General features: G+C 43.5%; 1 pseudogene; it reads left to right on the forward strand.

Moving 5' to 3' along the window:
• The first annotated feature begins 266 nt into the window (after positions 1-266).
• On the forward strand, positions 267-1671 carry LOC145013373 (ion channel POLLUX-like; annotated as a pseudogene).
• Positions 1672-8884: the final 7213 nt, after the last annotated feature.

Raw genomic sequence — 8884 nt, forward strand, 5'->3', positions numbered from 1 at the left:
CCTGTTTATTCTCCATACATGAAGAGAATTATGATCTTCATAGAACTTGTTTGAATAAAGACATTCCTCATGATGAAATCATGGAGATTTTCAAACATGAAAGTGACACTGACAGACGAAACATTGCTCTCTACATTGTTCTATTTACTCTTGTGACACTTTTTGTATTATATAAATATCTTGATGATCTTACTAAAATCAAGAACCTCTCAAAACGTTCAAATAACAACAAAGAAGCAGTTCCATTAAAGAAATGAATTGCATACATGGTGGATGTATGCTTCTCTATCTACCCTTACGCAAAACTACATGCTCTTCTCTTTGCAACCATCTTTCTCATTGCATTTAGTGGTTTAGTGCTTTATGTTTTAAGTGATGGTAGTCTTGCAGAAGCCCTTTGGATTTCTTGGACATTTGTGGCAGATTCAGGGAATCATGCAGATACAGTTGGCACTAGATCAAGAGTTGTTTCAGTCTCCATAAGTTCAGGAGGGATGTTGATATTTGCAATGATGCTAGGGCTTGTTTCAGATGCTATCTCAGAGAAAGTAGATTCATTACGAAAAGGGAAAAGTTAATTCATTGAAAGCAACCACATACTTGTTCTTGGATGGAGTGACAAATTGGTAATATGTCTTGTTATTTAATTACTTTATGCACAAAGGTAAAAAAAAGATAATGTTTTGGTCAACTATAGGGTTCACTTTTGAAGCAACTGGCAATAGCAAACAAGAGCATTGGTGGTGGTGTGGTGGTTGTCCTAGCGGAAAGAGACAAGGAGGAGATGGAGATGGATATAGAAAAACCTGAGTTCAACTTCATGGGCACTTCAGTTATATGCAGAAGTGGTAGTCCACTTATACTTGCTGACTTGAAAAAGGTAAAATTGAAATCTTTTTTCCTTTTTCCTTTTTTTTCGCACCTTTGGCATACACACTTCTGCAAAAAGTGTTATTCTTCCAACAATCTTTATGCTGACCCACACTGTCTTTTCCTATGAAGGGGATGTCAGATGTAAATCAGCTACACTGGGGCCCACCATATTCTTCAAATCTTTCTTGTTAATTTCTTTTGATATTCTTAGGTTTTGGTTTCAAAAGCACGTGCTATAATAGTACATGCAACAGATGAAATTGCAGATCAAGTATGTCTTACTTCTTAAACATTTAACTTGTTTGTGCTTTGTAGGTGATAACAGTGTTGTTAAATCATCTGACAAGAGGTTATACGCCTTGTATTGTTGATAACAAGGTGAAGATCCCAGAACAGTATTTTCAAGGAAAAGAGGATAAGAATAAAAGTAAATAAAAAACGAAAGAAAGACGTTGTGGAATTATATTTTGTAGTGCAGGTGAGTCAGTATACAACAAAAGGGCTTGAAGGAGCTTTGTGGTTGATTTTAAGTTTTAACCTAATTTGACAGTTGGATTCTCGAGACTGGTTACTTATCTGCAAGTAACGTCGCAGGAAGATGAAGAAATGTTGATATGTGGGAATGAAAGTGGTTCGATTGGATGTGGTGTTGTGATGGCCTCACATAGGCTGCAACTTTGGGGGAGAGGTTTGTATTAGGCACCGATATTTTTATTTTATCTTTTTTAAATTCTTTATTTTTTTTTAATAAATTTAAGTATGTTTTTTGTTGTTGTAGATTGTTCATGCAGTGACTAAGCTTCTTGTTGCTCATTTTATATGGTTGGATTATGATAATCCAGCTAAGCCTAAGCCTATTTATCTTTACATTAATTCATCCGGAACATAGGTGATTTTTTCTTCTTTTTTTTTTGTTTCTTTTAAGGTTAAATTACTAAATACAAGAAATAAGTCAATAAAGATTTTAATTTTTTTTTCTTTTGTAGAATGACAAAATGGAGACAGTGCGGTCTGAAACAGAAGCATACGCCATTGTTGACATCATGGCTGTAAGAAATCAAAATGATTTATTTTTAACTTTTTTAGGTTATTTACTGATATGATTTATTAATTTCCGAAATTGCCCTCAAGTACTGCAAGTCAGAGGTGTATGCAGTCAACTGTGGGATGGCATTTGGTCAATTATCATTCCTCTCATATGCTCTCAACATTGGCTGCATTTAAGAAATAACAACATACTTCCATCAACTTATTTACAATATCATTATATTTTTATTTTCTTAAATTCTCTCTATTACAAAGTTATAGGCATGCCGTTAAAATATAAAGCAACTTTCTCTATGATACTTGAGTAAATATTAATGTGATTGATTAGTTGACATTTATATTTATTTCTTTTCTTGTATTAGGTACAAAGTACAATTTGGATTATAAATCTCCTAATAGTTCAGGACAAAACTTCAAGTCTGGAGAAGATATGGTTGACATGTTGAAGAAGGCAAACATATTTTTGAACCCTTTGAGATTTATCCATGTGTATACTATTTGAATGATTATTTGTATGACATTAACTTATTTGCAATGGATTGTATTTTATGTATATGGTATTTTATTTTCTATTATGAGACATTAAATGCAAATTTAATTTGAAAATTAGTAAATCTATAAATATTTTTTTTTTGTAAAAATAAAAATAAAAATTATGATACGCAAAAATGTGTGTCATCTTAATTTATGACATGGCCTTTCTTGACACGAACTCGTCGAGTTGTTCTTGGGACTCGGCGAGTAGGGTTAAGGTCCACGTAGATCACTCAGTAAGTACACTTGCCGAGTTGGGGGATAACTCAGTGAGTCAGAGGCGGGTTAAAAGACTAGAGTTCAAGGCGGTACTCACCGAGTTGTTCTTGAGACTCAGCGACTTGAGTCGAGGTAGCCCCGCGATTCATGCCAGGTGTGACTCATTAAGCACAGGGTATGACTCGACAAACCAAGAGGGACAAACAGTTAGTGGATATGTGTGTACTCACCGAGTCACCGGAGTGCACTCGGCGAGTTGGGTTAAAGTTGACCGTTGACTTTTGTTGACTTTTAGGGTTTGGTCAACAATGGGGTCCTTGAGTCAAAAGTGGGGTAAAATGGTCTTTTACCCTTCTGAGGGTGACAATAGATGGTCGAGCCTAGCCTCAAGTGTTATGTTTATGAGGGTATTTACTTTGTGTGACTAGGCGGAGGCTAGGCAATACTTCTACCAAGTTAGAGATTTACGAGACGTCTGAGGTGAGTCTTCTCACTATGCCTTACCCGATGGGGTAATTATATGCGACCGAAGGGTCTTATATGTATGATGTATATGTGATATAACTATATATGTGATATGTTATGTGATATGATCATGATGCGGGCCGGAAGGTCAAGATGATACGGACCAGAAGGTCAATAGAGTCTGTGATGGAAATCCCCTGAGACACTTGGATCGGAAGGTCCTATGGCCTGGAAAGGTGTATGTACTATATGTGCTATTTTGGGGAACTCACTAAGCATTTATGCTTACAGTGTTATGTGATATGTGTTTCAGCTACTAGCGATGATCGCAGGAAGACGCCGACATGAGTCGTACACACGCATATTGGAGAATGAAAATTTTGATCTTGGGGTTTTGTACTGATACAATGTTGATACAATGTTTTTATTTATGAATGCAAACTATATTTCATGGTTTTTCAAAAGTAAAAAATTGTTCAAATTTTTACAGTGGTACAAGTTGGTATCAGAGCCTTGGTTTGAGGGATTCGGATACATCTTCGGGCATATCTGGACTCAAACTGGGGATTTGATGAATTTTTTTAATAATATAGTATAATTTTTGAAAAAGAGAAAAAGGGGTTTTGAGACAAACAGAGCAGAGCCGTGTGTACGATCAGCCAACGCCCGAACGGTGATTTCCCAAAATACTCTCATAATAAGTGTTATCAGATATGCTATGTTATGATGTATGATGAATTACGATATGCATGCTAGAGTAGACTAGGTATTCTTATTTGGACTAGAGTGGCATGATATATCATGCCTTAGTCTAGGGGTTTTGCTGCTAGAAATGCTTAAGAGTGTTTAGGTAGCAACGAGGTGCTTATGAGAGAATTTATAGCACGTAGCACATGATAGTAAGGGTAGAGAACTTGGGATTTGGGGCTGAAGGAGGAGGACTTGGGATGAATGCCGATGCGGTATGGACGGTAGTATTGGGCCCGTACTACTGAAGATACCAGGTTGGTGCGCAGTCCAAGTATGAATCCTTAGGGCACTAAGGAACCAGTGGCGTGGAGTTATCTGTGTGATTATACTCGAGTGGGTCCCTAATATTATTATGTTGTATTTTAGAGGGAGATCATGGTTAGGACGCACCACACACCAGAGGTCAACAGGACAAGTGATGAGGAGATCCGTAGGATCATCCTCGAGGAGGTGGTTGCGGCCATCAGGGTTGAGATTCCAGAGATGTTCGGGTTTATTAAGATCACTTTGATTGAGACTTTTGATGAGTGGTATGATGCTCTTTCTGATGCTACTGTTGCTGCAGCCACTGTGACCGTTGCTACTGCCAGGCCGCAAGGGGGTGACTCGTTGTTGTATCGGGAGTTCAGCAACCCGAAGCCACCAGAATTTGATGGAACTCAGGATCCGATAGCCACGATGTGATGGGTTTCTAACATAGAGGGGTGCTTCTACACATGTTCCTGTTCGGATCATCTGAGAGTTTGGTTCGCGCTAAACCCGCTTCGCTTGGGAGCGAAGGACTTGTGGAAGTTTGTGATGGCACACTACACCCCTGCTGAGCTTGTTGCAGTAACCTGGGAGAGGTTCACTGCTATGTTCCGAGATGAGTACGTTCCCTAGGTGGAGAGGGAGCGATTGGCACAGTAGTTTCTAACCCTTAAGCAGGGTACTGAGTCGGTTACAGAGATTACACGGAGGTTTCACGAGAGGGCGATGTTCTGCCCTGAGCACGTGTCGACCGAGCAGGCATGTATGAGTCGATATCTGAGCATTTTGAGGAGAGAAATTCATTAGTTTGTGGGAAACTCATCATACCAGACATTTTCTAAGCTTCGGGAAAATGCCCAGAAGAGGGAGATCGAATTGGAGATGCAGGCCAAGGAGGAGGCCAAGTCTCAGAGGATGGATTGGTGGCCGGTACAGTCTCAACCGGCTGCCAAACGGGCCAAGCCTGCCGATTCGAGGACTGGGAGTCAGAAGGGTCGCACTTACAGAAAGTGCGACAAGGGTCATGACAGAGTTTGTAGGGTTGGTGCTTGCTACAAGTGAGGCAAGGAGGGGCATATCGCCAAGTATTGCCCCAAGGGATTCATTGTCTGTTTTCACTGCAACCAAATCGGGCACCAGAAGTCGGAATGTCCACAGATGCGAGGGACAACGTAGGGAGCACTTCAGCGATCTTCCCCGACTGTTGCAAGAGCTAGTGAGAGTCGGGCTGTGAAAGGCGAGGTGCCAAAGGCGCGGGGGAGAGCATTTCGTCTGATAGCGGAGGAGGTCCATGCAGCACCTGACGTCGTGGTTGGTATGTACTCTATCATGTATTCATTTTATGTTGAGATATTGTGCTTATATTATGTTATGCGTAGGTACTTTTCTTCTGAATTTTGTACCTGCTATAGTGTTATTTGACTCTGGTGCGAGTCGATCTTTTGTATCGTTGGCATTTAGCCAACACATCAGTATAAGTAGAGAGACGTTGAGTCGACCTTTGAGAGTTTCCATAGCGGATGAGAGAGCAGTCTATGACACCGAGGTGATTCGAGGTTGTGTGCTTGAGATTTTCGGGGTTGAGCTTCCGGTCGATTTGGTCCCCATTGTGATGGGGGATGTCTGTGTCATCGTGGGCATGGACTGGTTGAGCAGATTTGGAGCGATCATCAACTGCGAGTGACAACTGGTGACCATGAGCGACCCTACTAGGGGAGTTCTTACATTGTACGGCAAGGGTACACGTTTTGGGTCGACATTTTGTTCAGCTGCCAGGGCGAGACAGAGTCTTCAGCAGGGATGTAAGGGATTTATAGCGTATGTGATGGATGCGAGGGTTGATTCAGAGAGACCGAGGTCAGTGGAAGAGGTCCCGATAGTGCGTAAGTTCCTGGATGTATTTCCAGAGGAGTTGCCAGGTGTGCCTCCCGTGAGGCAGGTAGAGCTTAGTATCGATTTGATCCCAGGGGTTGCGCCTATCGCCAAGGCGCCCTATCGCCTTGCGCCTCCCGAGATGCAGGAGTTGTCCTCGTAGCTTCAGGAGCTGCTGGGGAAGGGATTTATTCGGCCGAGCAGTTCGCCATGGGGAGCACCTATCCTTTTCGTCAAGAAAAAGGATGGTTCACACCGGATGTGCGTAGATTATCGGGAGTTGAACAAGTTGACGGTCAAGAACCGTTATCCGTTGCCGAGGATTGACGATTTGTTCGATCAGTTGCAGGGAGCATCTTGGTTCTCCAAGATCGATCTGAGGCCTGGATATCATCAGGTAACGGTGCGGGATGAGGATATCCAGAAGACAGCGTTCAGGACTCGTTACGGGCATTACGAGTTTGTGGTGATGCCTTTCAGGCTCACCAATGCACCAGCAGTGTTCATGGATCTAATGAACAAGGTGTGTAGACCGATGTTGGATCACTCGGTGATCGTATTCATCGACGACATTTTGGTGTATTCAAGATCTAGAGAGCAGCATGAGGAGCATTTGAGGGAGGTCCTCGGGGTTTTGAGATCGGAGAGGCTTTATGCCAAATTCTCCAAGTGTGATTTCTAGTTGCGAGAGGTCTAGTTCCTGGGACATCTCGTTAACCAGAAAGGGATATTTGTCGACCCTGCTAAGATTGGGCGGTGATGAGTTGGGAGCTGCCGAGGTCACCAACGGAGATTAGGAGTTTCCTAGGGCTGGCAGGCTATTATCGGAGGTTTATCAGGGATTTCTCCAAGATCTCCGTGCCACTCACTAAATTGACCCGGAAGGGTGTACCTTTTGCTTGGGGTCCAGAGCAGCATGCCTCCTTCGAGACACTTCACTAGAGGCTATGCGAAGCCCCGATGTTAGCCCTTCCGGAGGGAATGGAGGATTTTGTGGTATATTGTGACGCAACGATATCAGGGTTGGGAGCAGTGCTTATGCAGAGGGGGCATGTGATAGCGTATGCATTGAGGCACCTGAAGCCTCATGAGGCGAGGTATCCTACCCACGATTTGGAGTTGGGGGCAGTAATGTTCGCCCTCAAGATCTAGCATCACTATCTGTATGGAGTCCGATGTACAATTTACACGGATCATAAGAGCCTGAAGTACTTGATGGATCAGCCCAACCTGAATATGTGTCAGAGGAGATGGCTGGATGTGGTAAAGGATTATGATTGCGAGATCCTGTATCACCCGGATAAGGCTAACGTGGTAGCCAATTCCCTGAGTTGTAGAGTGGAGAGCGTTGCGATGAGAGACGTTGTATGAGATTGATAGTGATGACTCCGGTGTTGGACACCATCCGAGGAGCCCAGACCGAGGCCATGAGACCGGAAAACCAGAAGAGGGAGCGAGTTATTGGTCAAGTATCAGAGTTCATTATCGATAACCGAGGGCTTATGACTTTTCAGGGACGGATTTGGGTACCGTTTGTGGGCGGAACGCATACCGTTTTGATAGAGGAGGTGCATAGAACAAAGTTCTCAATCCATCCCGATATGAAGAGGGACGTCGCATGGTTCATTGAGAGATGCCTAACCTGTCGCAAGGTTAAGGCTAAGCACCAGCATCCGCATGGCAAGTTGCAGCCATTGGAGGTTCCTGAGTGGAAGTGCGAACAGATCACCATGGATTTTATCACCAAGTTGTCGAGGACTGCTAGGGGTGTCGATGCAATTTGGGTGATTGTGGATAGGTTGACAAAGAGCACTCACTTCCATGCCATCAGTGAGAGCTCTTCTGCTGAGAGGCTGGCAGAATTGTACGTGAGAGAGGTGGTATCGCGGCATGGAGTGCTAATCTCGATTGTCTCAGATTGAGATGTGCGTTTCACTTCCAGATTTTGGAAGAAATTCCATGAGGAGCTGGGTACGAGGTTGCATTTTAGCACCGCATACCACCCGCAGACTGACGGACAGAGTGAGCGGATGATTCATATGCTCGAGGACATGCTTCAAGCAGGTGTGCTAGATTTTGGCGGGAGTTAGGACACGTATTTTCCCTTAGCAGAGTTTTCCTACAACAACAGCCATCATTTGAGCATTGGTATGCCACCCTTTGAGCTGTTGTATGGGAGGAGGTGTCGGACCCCCACTTGCTGGGGAGAAGTAGAGCAGCGTGTGATGGGAAGTACAGAGATCGTGCTTCAGAAGAATAAGGAGATTCAGTAGGTCCGACAGAGGTTGCTAACCACTTAGGGTCGCCAGAAGAGTTATACGGATAGGCGACGATCTAAGCTCGAGTTTCAGGTTGGTGACTTTGTGCTCCTGTAGGTATCTTCTTGGAAAGGAGTGATTCGATTCAGGAAGAGGGGCAAGTTGGGGCCTCGGTATATTGGGTCATTCAGAGTGATCGCAAGGGTGGGCAGGGTAGCGTATCGTTTGGAATTACCTGCAGAGTTGGACCAGATTCATGATATCTTCCATGTGTCGCAGCTGAGAAAGTGTATAGCCGAGGAGTAGGCGGTGGTGCCATTGGAGGATATTCAGGTGGATGTGGGCCTGAACTACATCGAGAAACCAGTGATGATTCGGGATCGAAAGATCAAGGTCCTGAGGAACAAGGAAGTGCCTCTGGTGCAGGTCCAGTGGCATCATCGGAAAGGGTCGGAGCTTACTTGGGAGTCGGAGCGTGAGACGCGTGAGCAGCATCCGAAGTTGTTTTCAAAGTTAGACATTGAAGGCGAAGTTTGATTCTAGTGGGGGGAGAATTGTAACATCCGAATTCACAGGTATATTATTTATTCATTTAATTTTTGGAGTTTAAGGAGGAA

This window comes from Lactuca saligna, chromosome 1 (assembly GCF_052625555.1).
Source record: "Lactuca saligna cultivar CGN05327 chromosome 1, ASM5262555v1, whole genome shotgun sequence".
Classification (NCBI taxonomy): domain Eukaryota; kingdom Viridiplantae; phylum Streptophyta; class Magnoliopsida; order Asterales; family Asteraceae; genus Lactuca; species Lactuca saligna.